Raw genomic sequence first — 12,433 nt, forward strand, 5'->3', positions numbered from 1 at the left:
GTTTTGGGCTTCAAAGACCCCTGTCCCAAGAGCAGTCTACCTCTTGAGCAAATAGCTTTTGGGTTGATCCCTGGAGGTTTGTCTGAAATGGTGGAGGGTTTCCTGCTTGAGTAGGGGGCTGGACTAGAAGACCTCCAAGGTCCCTTTCGACTCTGCTATTCGGTGATTCTGTCAGGGTCTCCTGCTTGAGCAAGGGGGCTGGACTAGAAGACCTCCAAGGTCCCTTTTGTTATTCTGTGATTCTGTCAGGGTCTCCTGCTTGAGCAAGGGGCTGGACTAGAAGACCTCCAAGGTCCCTTACGACTGTGCTATTCTGTGATTCTGTCAGGGTCTCCTGCTTGAGCAAGGGGGCTGGACTAGAAGACCTCCAAGGTCCCTTTTGTTATTCTGTGATTCTGTCAGGGTCTCCTGCTTGAGCAGGGGGCTGGACTAGAAGACCTCCAAGGTCCCTTCCAAAATTCTGTGATTCTTTAAGAGTCTCCTGCTTGAGTAGGGGGCTGGACTAGAAGACCTCTAAGGTCCCTTCCAGCTTTATTCTGATTGATTGATTGATTGATTGATAGATTGATTGCCTTCAGAGACCCATGGTGAGGTTCTCTGTCACTTCTATCAGCAAAATTCTGGCTTTATCTTCACTGGTGGACCTAACCAAACCATTTTAGAGATAGTCCTCATCTTACAACCGTTCATTTACTGACCGATTAAAGTTACAGCAACGCTAAAAAAAAAAATGACCTAGGATGTTTTTCACACTTACAACTATTGCAGCATCCCCATCGTCCCGTGATTCAAACGCTTGGCAACTGACTCACATTTATGACGTACTTGCAGCGTCCCCGAGTGTGTGTGTGTGTGTGTGTGTCCCATGATCCCCTTTTGTGACCTTCTGACAAGCCAAGTCAAAGAGGGAAGCCAGATTCACCGAACAGCCGTGTTGCTAACTTTAACAACTGTGCTGATTCCCTTAATGTCTGTGGCAAGACAGGTCGTAAAATGGGGCAAAACTCAACTGTCTCGCTTACCAATAGAAATTTTGGGCTCCTTTGTGGTCGTACGTCGAGGACTACCTGTGTTTGGTAAAACTTTATCTGGTTTGTTTGTTTAATGATACATTTATGGGCGGGGGGTTGGACTAGATGACCTACAGGGTCCCTTCCAACTCCGTTATTTCTATTCTGTTCTATTCTATTCTAATTTTAATTCTGTTCTATTCTAATTTTAATTCTATTCTGTTTTATTCTAATTTTAATTTTTTTCTATTCCTTTCTAATTTTAATTCTATTCTATTCTATTCTATCCTGTAATTCAATTCAATTCTATTCTATTCTAATTTTAATTCTATTCTGTTCTATTCTAATTTTAATTCTATTCTATTCTAATTGTAATTCTATTCTATTCTAATTTTAATTCTATTCTGTTCTATTCTACTCTACTCTATTTTTCTTATCATTACTCTAATTCTATTCTAGTCTATCTTGTAATTCTATTCTATTCTATTCTATTCTATTCTATTCTATTCTATCCTATTCTATCCTATTCTATCCTATTCTATTCTACTGTATATTCTATTCTATTCTATATTCTGTTCTGTTCTATTCTATCCTGTAATTCTATTCTATTCCATTCCATTCCATTCCATTCCATTCCATTCCATTCTATTCTATTCTATTCTATTCTATTCTATTCTATTCTATTCTATTCTATTCTATGCCACCCATCTTGCCTAAAACTTTAATCTCACTAGAGAGTTGGGAAGAACAATTGGCTGTAAACATCCAGGCAAAGGCCAGGCCCAGCCAGCATCGGGCTGACTCGGTTGTCCAAAGATCGAGCCTCCATGTTGAGCAGCAGTCTACCTGCGCGGAATGGAAGCTGGGAAGCCGCAAGCAGGCTATAAACTCAGAATGGGGAGCCGAGTCACATTTCAGCCGAGAGGGATTTGCCCATCGTTGGCTTCATGCCTGGGGTGTAACTTCATTACCCTTTGGAAATCGTGGCTTATTTGCAAGCCGAGTTTCATCAAACCACGATGTGGCATCACGGGTGAATCCAGGAAGAGCCAAATCGTTAGATCTTTGGAGCATCGTTGGTGGAGCTCATCCAGGCAAACCCACCCTTGAATTTATACAGTACCGGGTAGTTCCGACGACCAGTTTAGCCGCTGTTCAAAGTTACAACGGTGCCAAAAAGGGACTTGCTACCGGTCCTCTCACTTACGACCGTTGCGGTGTCCCCATGGTTACGTGATCACAGCAACCGTCATGTCTTTATGATGCTTGCAATATCCTGGGGATCATTTGTGACCTTCCCAGAGGGCCGGATTTGCTTAACGACCATGTGATTCACTTAACAACCGCATGATTCACTTAACAACCATGTGATTCACTTAACAACTGCAGGGGATTCACTTCCTAATCAGGGCGAAAAAGGTCCTAAAATTGTGCATGGAAATTCCCGGGCCCGTTATAGTCGGAAGTCTAAGGATTGCCTGTGTGCGAATCGCAAAAGGTAGGTGTTAGATCAAGAGGACTAGCAGCAGCGCGATTCCTTGTTGACTGGAGCTGAGTTCCAGTCCTGGTCGCTGCTCCCCATGACCTGCAGGGAGGCTGGGGCAGACTTCCCATAAGACAATTAACACAATCGTCGTTTCCCTGGGCTCCTGCCGCTGCTGGGAGGGGAAAACAGATTCCCCAGAAAATGCAGGCTTCCTGGTTGATCTCTTGGGATCCCTTTTCCCACAATGCCAGATTCAGGGCCTGGGGTCACCCGGGGAACGAAACCCCAGCCCGTTGTTTGCGAGACGCCTGGCCGCTTCCTGTTTGTCTCTGCTTCTTGTCGTGTGTGTGTTTTCTTTATCCGTGTTGTATGAGGATACGCCACGCCCGCTGCGGCTTGGCTGGGCGGTTGTGGGTCAACACGGAAGATCCTGGGTTCACACGGGTCACATTTGCCATGGGGGGGAAGTCCAGGCCGTCTTGGCTGGTGGGGTGGGGTGGGGTGGGGGGAGAGGCGCCCCTCTTTTTTGGCGTTTTGGGAGAAAGTCACAATCACGAGAAGGGTGCCTGAAGTGCAGAAATGGCGTCAGAGCGTTGTGAGGCTGTGTGGAGCTGTTTTGTCACGATGGTGTTAAGAAGGACAGCAAGCACCACAACAACAAAGGTTGAAAAAGAAGGGAGGGTGGCCCAGGTGATAGCAAAGGGGTTGAAGGTGCGGGCGGCTGTAAATATTTAGAGTTTGACTGCCCTCTTTCTTTTTCTTTCTTTCTTTCTTTCTTTCTTTCTTTCTTTCTTTCTTTCTTTCTTTCTTTCATTCTTTCTCTTTCTTTCCTTTCTCTCTCTTTCTTTCTTTTTCTTTCTCCTTCCTTCCTTCCTTCCTTCCTTCCTTCCTTCCTCTTTTCTTTCCCCCTCCTCCCTTCCCCACTTTCCCTTTCCTTCCTTCCTTCTTCCTTCCTTCCTCCTTTCTTTCCCCCCTTCCCCCTCCTTTCCACCCACCCACCCTTTCCTACTTCTCTTTTCCTTCCTTCCTTCCTTCCCTCCTTCCTTCCTTTCCTCCTCCTCCCCACCCTTCTCCTCTTTCTCCTTCCCTCCTTCCTTCCACCCTTCCCCACTTCCCTTTTCCTTCCTTCCTTCCTCCCTCCCTTCCTTCCTTCCCCCTTCCTCCTTCTTTCTTCCTTCCTCCCTTCCACCCACCCTTCCCCACTTCCCTTTTCCTTCCTTCCTTCCCCTCCCTCCTTCTTCCTTCCTTCCTTCCTTCCTTCCCCTCCCTCCTTCTTTCTTCCTTCCTTCCTCCCTTCCCCCCATTCCCCCTTCCCTTTTCCTTCCTTCCTTCCTTCCTTCCTTCCTTCCTTCCTTCCTTCCTTCCTTCCTTCCTTCCTTCCTTCCTTCCTTCCTTCCTTCCTTCTCAGACCCATGTTTCTGAGGGATATTTTTTGTAGGCACTTATCCATCTCCTATGCTGCTTTTGTATTTTGGGTTCATGTTCTCAGAATTGTGCAATCAGGAGAAGCCACATGGGACTTGGAGTCTAACAATGACCACTGCCAGATTCCATAGCCAGGCAAGAAGGTACCAGCACATCTTGCTTCTATCACCCAATATGGAGATCTTGGCTAACCTCAAAAGATTCAGTGGCTTTGGACCGTTTTTAATGCTTAGAGTGGATGGGAGACCACTAAGAGATCCCAGTTGCGTGATCTAGACCAGGGCTTTTCAACTTTTTCACCCATTGTACCACTTTTAGGATATGGCAACATCCGAGTACCACCAGTCGCCTAGCAAGGGGTCAAAAACTTGACCAAAAAAAGAGGAAAAAAGTGATGAAGTACAGGTAGTCCTCGACTTACAACAGTTCGCTCAGTGACTCTTAGAAGTTACAATGGCACTGAAAAAAGTGCCCCCCCAAGCCACAGCCAAGCAAGTCACCTGCCTGCCCACCCAGTGGCGCTCTTCCTCCTGTCCGAGGTTTTCATTGTTGTGAGCATTTCTGTTGAGGATTGGCAGCGGGGGTGGGGGGGGGTGTTTGGTTTTTATTCCCCCCCCCCCCCGTCTGCTGGGTGGTTGCAGCAGGTTTGGGTCCCTTCACATGACCCTGGGACACTGTGACCGTCATAAATATGAATCAGTGGCCAAGCATCTGAATGTACATCACAAGACCCTGGAGAGGCTGCAACATTCCAGCTGATCGGCGCTTCTTCTGGGCTCAGCAGAAGTGCCAGGATCAGTGCTGAGCTCCAGCTGGAGCCTGGCGCTGATCCTGGGGCTTCCGCTGAGCCCTGACAGTTCCCAAGAAGCGCCGATCAGCTGGAAAGCGGCACTGATCCTGGCGCTTCCGCTGAGCCCTGACAGCCCTGCAGCTTCAGCCGTCTCTCACTCAGGCTTGTGCGGTGCTGCCACCGGTTCAGCTCATTCCCCTCCCCCGCTACCACTTTCCTAGGATGGTCGCGTACCACCTGCCAGGTGCCCGTGTACCACAGGTGGTACCCGTACCACTGGTTGAAAAGCCCTGATCTAGGTGATGTACAACATAAGAGCAGTTAAGACATAACCCTCTGAAAACAGTCAAAATAACTAAACAAACAGACTAATGTAAACAGATTAAATGAACAGTCAAACTCAAGAACGGGGGGGGGGGGGGAACAAACAGTCACATAATCTCATCCAGCTACTTTGCAGATTCTCCCTGGAATAAACGAGCCTGGTGAATAGAATAATAAGAATAAGAATAAAAATAAAAGAATAAAAATAAGAATACTAAGAATTAGAATAGAATAGAATAGAATAGAATAGAATAGAATAGAATAGAATAGAATAGAATAGAGCTGGAAGGGACCTTGGAGGTCTTCTAGTCCAGCCCCCTACTCAAGCAGGAGACCCTCTACCATTTCAGACAAGTGACTGTCTAGTCTTTTCTTAAATACTTTTTTTTTTAAGTTACATTTTAAGGGACTTGCTGAAAATGAACAGAGATGGACCTTAGATGGAACGATGCACAAAAGGTGGGGACTCCCAACAGGAGAGGCAGGTGGCTTGGGTTCCCTGCCCCAGACAGAGCTCCTTTGGACCCAGGACCCCCCCTCAGAGCCCCCCTCCTGCCTGACCTGATGGAAGGAATCAATGTAATCAAGGGCAGTCCCTCAAGTAACCGGGTTCCATGCCAGGCAGGGTTTCAAAGCTTTTAAAACCACCATCTTGAATTGCACTCGGAAGTAAATTCTGCACCACAATGCAGCTTGCAAAACCACAGTGTGAACTGTCATTTCCTTGTTGGGTGGGAAGCTGTACACTACCAAGGCGGTGAATAAAATGCGGGTATTCCTCGTCTTACGACAGTTCGCTTAGCGACCGTTCCACTGCCCTGAAAGAAAGCGACCGTTTTAGGACCGTTTTTCACACTTAACGACCGTTGAAGGCTCCCCCTGGTCACGTGATCCAAATCTGGGCACTTGGCAACTGGCTCCTGTTTGTGACGGTGTCCCAGGGTCATTTAATAAGCTTCCGAGGAGCAAAGACAGATTCAAATCACTGGTGTTGTGAGATGTGTGTGTGTGTGTGTGTGTTTACTAATCTCTCTGTGGATCTTTCTCTGCTGAGCCTCCCCCCCCAGCCCCCCCTCCCCATTTGCTGCTTGTTTTCCGGCTGCACTGAGAAATGTTAGTTCCTCTTATTTGCAACTAATTCTCAGGGGCTGGAAGAAGGAAGGACTGTAAGAATCCCCTGGGGAAGGCTGGCGAAGAAATAATTCTCACCTCTTGGCAGGGAGCCCCCCCAAGAGAATTTTGGCCACACCTGCCCGTGAAGCATCGCTGTTTCTGAGCCTCAGCAACATTACGATGGGTGGACTTCCACTCCCAGAATCCCCCAGCCAGCCTGCTTTAAGAGGGGTGGGCTTCCACTCCCAGAATTCCCCAATCAGCATCCTTTAGGATGGGTGGACATCCACTCCCAGAATTCCCAATCCAGCCTACTTTAAGAGGGGAGGACTTCCACTCCCAGAATTCCCCAGCCAGCCTGCTTTAAGAGGGGTGGACTTCCACTCCCAGAATCCCCCAGCCAGAATTCTTTAAGAGGGGCGGGCTTCCACTCCCAGAATTCCCCAGCCAGCCATGCATTAAGAGGGGTGGATGTCTCCTTGGCCACTGAACCAGAAGGATGGAAACGGTGCTTGCTGTCATGTCCAAGTGTCAACGGGACAACAGAACAACACAGTTAGAAGGGACCTTGGAGGTCATCTAGTCCAACCTCCAAACAATAGACACTATATAATTCCAGACAAATGGCTGTCCAATCTCTTCTTAAAAACCTCCAGGGATGGAGCACCTACAACCTCTGAAGGCAAGTTGTTCCGCTGGTTAATCGTTCTCACTGTCAGGACGTTTCTCGTTATTTTGAGTAAGGATCTCAGAACAGAGTTGGAAGGAACCTTGGAGGTCATCTAGTCCAACCCCCTGCTCAGGCAGGAAACCCTACACCATTTCGGACAAATGGCTGTCAGGTCTCTTCTTAAAAACTTCCAGTGTTGGAGCATTCACCACTTCTGGAGGCAAGGAGTTCCACGGGTTAATTGTTCTCACTGTCAGGAAGTTTCTCCTTAGTTCTAGGTTGCTTCTCTCCTTGATGAGTTTCCATCCGTTGCTTCTTGTCCTGCCTTCAGGCGCCTTGGAGAACAGCTTGACTCCCTCTTCTTTGTGGCAGCCCCTGAGATACTGGAAGACTGCTATCCTGTCCCCCCTCGTCCTTCTCTTCATTAAACCAGACATCCCCAATTCCTGCAACCGTTCCTTATATGCTTTAGCCTCCAGTCCCCCCTAATCATCTTTGTTGCTCTTCTCTGCACTCTTTCCAGAGTCTCAACCTCTTTTTTACATTGTGGCAATATAAAACACCTCCTTTTTCTCCTGACAGGTGGATGTTGAGCAGGTGGACCCCCGAGGCCGAACTCCCTTGCACCTGGCCACCACCCTGGGCCACTTGGAGTGTGCACGGGTTCTCTTGCGGCACGGGGCAGACGTGGCCAAAGAAAATCGGTCCGGCTGGACAGGTGTGTTGCCTTTTCTCTCCTTGGCAGGTGGGAAGCACAGCTGAGCATCAGCGCCTTTGGTTTAGCAGAACAAGATTTTCAGAGCTCCAGAACATACACGAAGTTCTCAACTTCAACAACCGTAGCAAGTTATGTCAAACCTCCCTGGGGGAATTACGACCTGGGTCCAAAGATTCCCCAGCCAGCAGGCTTTAAGAGGGGTGGGCTTCCACTCCCAGAATTCCCCAGCCAGGATGCTTTAAGAGGGGTAGGCTTTCATTCCCAGAATCCCCCAGCCAGCCTGCTTTAAGAGGGGTGGGCTTCCACTCCCAGAATCCTGCAGCCAGCCTGCTTTAAGAGGGGTGGGCTTCCACTCCCAGAATTCCCCATCCAGCCTGCTTTAAGAGGGGTGGGCTTCCACTCCCAGAATCCCCCATCCAGCCTGCTTTAAGAAGGGTGGGCTTCCCCTCCCAGAATTCCCCATCCAGCCTGCTTTAAGAGGGGTGAGCTTCCCCTCCCAGAATTCCCCAGCCAGCATGCTTTAAGAGGGGTGGACTTCCGTTCCCAGAATTCCCCAGCCAGAACTCATTAAGATGGGTGATCTTCATGCTGGCTGGGGAATTCTGGGAGTTGAAGTTGCAGAGGTGAAGAACCACCATTCTTGACCGCCTTGCCTTCCGCAACGCATCACTGTGCCAAAAAGCGAAGTGAAAGTCTTTTTTTTTAAGGAAATGAAAATCTTTTCACGGCCGCGTCTAACCGTTTCGATCAAGGACCGTTGATTTCCGGTTCTGAACATTTTCAGCCGGCCGTTTCCAAAGTTATTTTCAAAGACGTTTTAATGAGTTTTTAAAAAAAAAGATTTTCAAAGGAATTTTAATAAATTCACACAGACACAGACACACACACACACACAGACGGATAGGTGGCTGGGAATTTGACTTTGTACAAAGTGCAAAAAAGTGGAAGTTGTGACTCTGAAAGACCACACTTTTTTTTAACATGCCTTGCACACAGAACACAATGCAAAAAAGAGACACGGATTTTATCCTGCAATGGCTCCTGCTACCCAGTTTGTTCATTAAGGCAGTCCTCGGCTTACGACTACGGAATTTCCATGGCTAAATAAGGCAGTCGTTAAGCGAATCACGGCAGTGGCTAAGCGAGTTACACAATTGTTAAGCGAGTCAGGCTTCCCCCCCTACCCTTGATTTTGCTTGTCGGAGCTTGGCTGGGAAAGTCCCAGAGAGTGACCCGGGACTTTGCAACCGTCGTAAATACAGGGCAGTCCTCGACTTAACGACCACAACTGACCCCCCAGATTTATGTTGCTAAATGAGAAATTGGTTCAGTGCATTTTGGCCCGTTTTACCGTCTTCTTTGCCACGGTTCACTTCTCTTCCCAGATTTGTTCAGTCAATCCCTGTAGTTGTTAAGCGAGTAACGAGGTTGTTAAGTGGATCCAGCTTCCCCCATCAACTTCACTGCTCAGAAGGTCACAAAAGGGGATCACGTGACCCCAGGGAGGCTGCGACCGTCATAAATACGAGTCGGTTGGCAAGCGTCTTTGAGTTTGGATCACGTGACGATGGGGACGCTGCAACGGTCATAAGTAATGTACAGGTAGTCGTCAACTTAATAACAGTTTGCTTAGTGGCCGTTGGAAGTTACAACGGCGCTGAAAAAAACTGACTTAGGACCGTTTTTCAGTGCGGTCGCTAAATAGACCGTCATAAGTTGAGGACTAAATGGTCACTAAACAGACCGTCGTAAGTCGAGGACTCTCTGCCTATTCTGGTGGCCAAGCACCCAAATTTGTATCGCGTGGCCGTGGGGGTGCTGCGACGGTCGTAAGGGCGAGGATCTGTTGTAAGTCACTTTTTTTTCACCGCTGTCGTAACTTCGGTCACGAAACGAGGACCTGATTCTCTTCTTGGCTTGCAGTGCTGCAGGAGGCGGTCAGTACTCAGGAGCAAGATCTGGTTCAACTGGTGCTGCGTTACCGGGACTACCAGAGAGCCATCAAGCGCTTGGCCGGGATCCCCGTCCTGCTGGAAAAACTGCGGAAGGTCAGTCCTCCCCTCGCCCCTTCCTCAGTTTCCCCCTCTGTGTCCTTGTTGAGAATAACAATGGTGGTTTATGGTGCAATATCACAAGCGAAGAGGAATTGATTCCAAATTTGATGATGGCAGCTAAGATTAGTGGTGGCTAAATATGGGAGAGGGAATTGGGTTATTCCAAGAAACGAGGGGCATAATGAAACACGGAATTATGGCGATCAATGGCAAAATTAGGAACAGAAATTGAATTTAAAAAAGGGATGGTTGAAGTAAATAATTGTAATGAAATATGGGAGGATTTTATAAAAAACAGGGTTGGTGGAAGAAGGCAAAGGGAATAAACCTACTCAGGAATATGTGCTGTTTTGGAGGGGATAAGGGCACAATTGAAATATATTGTATATTGTTAGTAGTAGTAGTAGTAGTAGTAGTAGTAGTAGTAGTAGTAGTAGTAGTAGTAGTAGTGATAATGATAATGATAATGATAATGATGATGATAATAATAATAATAATAATAGTAGTAGTAGTAGTAGTAGTAATAATAATAATAATAATAATAATAATAATAATAATAATAATAATAATAAAGTTGGAAGGGACCTTGGAGGTCATCTAGTCCAACCCCCTGTCCAGGCAGGAAACCCTATACCATTTCAGACAAAGGGCTGTCCAGTCTCTTCTTAAAAACTTCCGGTGTTGGAGCATTCACAACGTCTGGAGGCAGGTTGTTAATAATAATAATAATAAAGTCGGAAGGGACCTTGGAGGTCATCTAGTCTAACCCCCTGCTCAGGCAGGGAACCCTATACCATTTCAGACAAAGGGCTGTCCAGTCTCTTCTTAAAAACTTCCAGCGTTGGAGCATTTGTTGGAGATGGTAAACCTCTCCCCAGGGCTTCTCTCCTCCTTCAATTCAGACACACAGGTATTCCTCAACGTATGACCGCAAGGGAGCCCAGAATTTCGGTCACTGAGACATTTGTGAAGTGAATGTTGTCCCGTTTTATGACCTTCCTTGTCAGAAATGTCTGCGGAGGTTCTCTATCATCCAGGTCAGGGGTGTCCCAAAGGTGCTTTTTTCAGGAGGCAGCTGGACTTTCTTGTTTTTCTTTGAAGACGTTTCGCTTCTCATCCCAGAAGCTTCTTCGGTTCTGACCGAATGGTGGGGAAGGGAAGGATTTGTACTCCTTGCAGACAGCCGGTCATTTGCATCCTTTTAGAGGGTCGTTGAGGCCACTTGGAGGTTGGTCTGCGTCCTCAGGGTCACCTGAGCGGTGCAAATGGGTGTGTTAAGTTGCAGAGTTCCAAGAAGGCTCCACACCCATTTGCACCACTCAGGGGACCCCGAGTACACAGGTCAACCTCCAAGTGGCCTCAATGACTCTCTAAAAGGATGAAAATGATCAGCTGTCTGCAAGGAGTATAAATCCTCCCATTCCCCATGATCTAGTTAGAGCCGAAGAAGCTTCTGGGATGAGAAGCGAAATGTCTTCAAAAGAAAAAACCAGACAGTCCAGTGGCCTCCTGAAAAATCACCTTTGGGCTAACGATGACCTGGAGGACGGTGCACCTCCAAAGACATTGAGCCAAGGCAGTCTAGATGTGGTGGACTTCCATAAGGACAAGGAATTCATGAGATCTTTATATTTGGAAGCCCACTACTTCTCACCCCTTATGGCAGGGGTAGGCCACCTTGGCTCTTTTATGACTGGTGGACTTCAACTCCCAGAATTCCCACAGGCCACTTGGAGGCTGAGCTGTGTCCTCAGGGTCCCCTGAGCGGTGCAAATGGGTGTGGAACACAATCCTTTCAGCAGTTCCAAGAAGCCCCCACACCCATTTGCACCAGTCAGACGACCCTGAGGACACAGACAAACCTCCAAGTGGCCCTGTGGGAATTCTGGGAATTGAAGTCCACGGGTCTTAAAGTCTCCAAGCTTGGACACCCCTGGCGCAACAACACACATCCTGATGCAACTTTGAATTGTCCTGAAACAACCGGTCGTCAATCAAGGATTACCTGGCAATATGAATTCACTTATTCAGCCATTATCAGTTTCCTGGGGCCATTTTAATTGCACTTTATGAGGTTTGAATAATATCTGAGATTCAGTGGGATATACGACCGATGAATAATTAAACAGATGCATAAATAAAGGAAAGTTAAATGGGAAATGAGGTTTTAGCAGCCCATTTTCTCCCTTTAATGTTTCTGGGCTGCTAATCCTTAATAAAAACTCCAGAGAAGGTCCCACTCGTATCTTTAAATAATTGCATTTAATAATAATAATAATAATAATAATAATAATAATAATAATAATGATGATGATGATGATGATGATGATGATGATGATGATGATGATGATGATAGTAATAATAATAATAATAATAATAATAATGATAATGATAATGAAGTTGGAAGGGACCTTGGAGGTCATCTAGTCCAACCCCCTGCTCAGGCAGGAAACCCTATACCATTTCGGACAAATGGCTGTCCATTTCCGTCCCCTCCTTAACCGCAGCAGAGAGTGTTGTCTGAAGGGCTTACACAGATAGTTCTCGACTTACGACCACAATTTCTGTCGCTAAGTGAGACAGGGGTTAAGTGAGTTTTGCCCCGCTGTACGACCTTTCCTGCCGACGTCGTTAAGCGAAACACGCAGTCGTTAAACGAGTAACCCGGTTGTTAAGTGAATCCGGCTGGTCAGAAGGTCACAGAAGGGGATCACGTGACCCCGGGACGCTGCGACCGTCGTAAATACGGGTCAGCTGCCAAGCGTCCGAATTTGGGTCGCGCGACCGCGGGGAGGCTGCCACGGTGTGAAAAACGGTCACGTCTTTTTTTCCAGCGCCGTTGT

General features: G+C 47.3%; 1 protein-coding gene across 1 annotated transcript in view; it reads left to right on the plus strand.

The window, feature by feature from the left end:
* The first annotated feature begins 7,406 nt into the window (after positions 1-7,406).
* The window catches only part of ANKRD13B (ankyrin repeat domain 13B), a 19,889-nt gene continuing 14,862 nt past the window's right edge, over positions 7,407-12,433 (plus strand). Inside the window, exons 1-2 of the mRNA XM_015828480.1 lie at positions 7,407-7,536; positions 9,460-9,584. The gene's annotated coding sequence lies outside the window, so the exon portion shown is untranslated. The remainder of the gene's footprint in view (positions 7,537-9,459; positions 9,585-12,433) is intronic.

Source organism: Protobothrops mucrosquamatus, unplaced genomic scaffold (assembly GCF_001527695.2).
Source record: "Protobothrops mucrosquamatus isolate PMUCROS unplaced genomic scaffold, P.Mucros_1.0 scaffold4550, whole genome shotgun sequence".
Lineage (NCBI taxonomy): Eukaryota > Metazoa > Chordata > Lepidosauria > Squamata > Viperidae > Protobothrops > Protobothrops mucrosquamatus.